A 2997-nucleotide genomic window follows, 5' to 3' on the forward strand; every position below is an offset into this window, starting at 1 on the left:
GACCATACTTGGCTATATACTTCGCAAATTTTGTGTGTGTGTTTGGGACCATGTTTGAACGTTGAACATGTTAGCAGAACACAAGACTCTGGAAGTCAATGGTGGTGTGAACAGGTAATATCATCAGTCACTTGTTTTAAAACTTTATCAACTGATGGTGGATCTTAGATCCCAGAGTTAATCCCTCTGCTTTCAGGCAGGTCAGGTATTAATCTTAAAGAACTGGAACTGAGACTTGGACTTGCCCTAGTTCACCCAGATGGAAGAGAACAAATAGTCACCAGATCTATTGCCTTCTCATTCAGGATTTCTCCCACTGTTCCATAGTGATACCTACTACTGTTTTGTTTTTAATCTGAAGCATTTAAAACATTGTTATGAAGAGACACAGATGTATAGAACAGTCTTTGGGACTCTGTGGGAGAGGGTGAGGGTGCGATGATTTGGGAGAATGACATTGAAACATGTATATTATCATATGTGAAACGAATTGCCAATTCAGGGTCAATGAATGATACAGGATGCTCGGTGCTGGTGTGCGGGGATGACCCAGAGGGAGGATAAGGAGAGGAGGGAGGTGGGAGGGGGGTTCAGAAAGGGGAACTCATATACACCCGGGGCAGATTCATGTCAATGTATGGCAAAACCAACCAATATAATATTGTAAAATAATTAGCCTCCAATAAAAATAAATAAAAATAAAATAAAAACCACCAAATACTTTGGTTCCAAAGGACAAACATTAAAATTTTGTCACATATAATTAGCAAAGAGAAAACCCCAAGCATTGTTATACTCATGATTCTCATGCAGAACAGTGACCTAAACATGTTGAGATCAAGATCAGAAACAACCTAGAGTGGTGCTATTATCCCTCTCATAGGAACTCTAACTCAGTGTAAAGCCCCAAAGATCTGTTGCTTATTTTTATTTTATATTGTACTTTATTTTATTTACAGTGTTGTGTTTGTTTCAGGTGTATAGCAAAGTGATACAGTCATATATATATATATATATATATATATATATATGTGAATTAACAAAAGTAGTTCCCGTCTTTTGATGGGGAGCTCGTGCTTAATAATATAAATGGCATTATTTTGAGAGAGGGATAACTTAGGTATGGTATTAGGTTTTTTTTCTTTTTGCAGCTTGAGGCAGTTGTAAAATAACTTAATGTAGCTTTTTGCCACTGTGTATTCTATAGTATTTTTTTCATTTGGTGAAATTTTAACTGTTAAGAAAAAAAAGAAACAACCTAGAGACATAGCTGAGCACCAACTCTAATCCTGGGCTCCAGTCTATTTCAAAGTTATCACCAGTATCTGGGGTGAAAATTACATTTTTATTACATTATTTTATTGCATTGTTTCAATATCATACAACTTTCAGTTCAGTTCAGTCGCTCAGTCGTGTCCGACTCTCCGCGACCCCATGAATTACAGCACGACAGGCCTCCCTGTCCATCACCAACTCCCTGAGTACACTCAAACTCATGTCCACAGAGTCGGTGATGCCATCCAGCCATCTCATTCTCCGTCGTCCCCTTTTCCTCCCGCCCCCAACCTTTCCCAGCATCAGAGTCTTTTCCAGTGAGTCAGCTCGTCGCATGAGGTGGCCAAAGTATTGCAGTTTCAGCTTTAGCATCAGTCCCTCCAATGAACACCCAGGATTGATCTCCTTTAGAACTTTACAAGTGCACATATCATTAATGGATACCTCATGAAACCATCCAAATGAGCATTCCCATGTAAGCATCCAGACCAAGAAATAGAACATTACCACATCTCCCCTGCCAGTCACCCATCCCCTGAGAGTGGCCACCATTCTGACTCCAAATGTCACAAATTGTTTTTGCTTATTCATGAATTTTACATCAATAGAATCATAAAATATGAATTCTTTGTTGTTCAAGTTTATGAGATTTATCCATATTGTTGCAGGTAGTGGTAGTTTGTTGTTTCTCTTTGTTGTATTCTGTGGTACAGACGTATCTTGATTTATTCACCATATACTGATCTACAGGTGGGTATTTTCCAGCTTGGGGTTATATAAATAGTTCTATGCACCTTTTGATGACTATACCTGCTGCTGCTGCAAAGTCGCTTCAGTCGTGTCTGACTTTGTGCAAGCCCATAGAGGGCAGCCAGGCTCTGCCGTCCCTGGGATTCTCCAGGCAAGAACACTGGAGTGGGTTGCCATTTCCTTCTCCGATGACTATACCTAGTCAGGTATTAACTTAGGACAAGTGCTGGGTCTGAGGACATGGATATGCTCAACGTTAGTACATGCTATCAACCAGCATTCCGAAGTGATCACACATGGCCACCAGCCATGGGTCAAAGTTCTAACTGCTCTCCATCCTTATCAGAACTAGCATTTCCCATCTTTTTTACTTTATACATTCTCCTGGCTGTGTGTTTTTAATTTGCGTTGAATTGAGCATCTTTCATGTATTTATGCAGCATTTGAAAGTCCTCTCTCTAGAGATGCCTATTCAAGTCCTTTGCTGATTTGTCATTGGATCTCTTTTTAATTGATTTGCAGGAATTTTTTATTCTGCAACTATTTTTCCTCATTCTGTAGATTGCCTTTTTATAGAAATGACTACATGTTTCTTTTATATCTAGAAAAATAAAAATAAAAGTCTGCATTTTAAAAAGTTGTAAAATATGTCAGTATGACATCCAATGAAGCTGATAAGAGAACATGAATGTAAAAATCACATAAATATATAATTTGGGGTAGATATATAACATAATGGGCTAGTTCTTGACACAGAAGAAAAACATGCTGATATTTTCACTGTGACTAAAAGATTAGATCATGTATATTATTATTATATTCATTTAAAGATATAGGCTAAACCTCTTTACAAAATGTAAAATTTGTATAATCATCAATTTTCAGGCTGACTAACTTACTTAGAATTGTTTGCTACCAACACGAAAGGAGATGGATGCATTTGTAAAACATTTGGTGATATGTAATGAGAAT

The sequence above is a fragment of the Moschus berezovskii genome, chromosome 14, assembly GCF_049115385.1.
Source record: "Moschus berezovskii isolate FMDL1 chromosome 14, NW_MosBer_1.0, whole genome shotgun sequence".
Taxonomy (NCBI): domain Eukaryota; kingdom Metazoa; phylum Chordata; class Mammalia; order Artiodactyla; family Moschidae; genus Moschus; species Moschus berezovskii.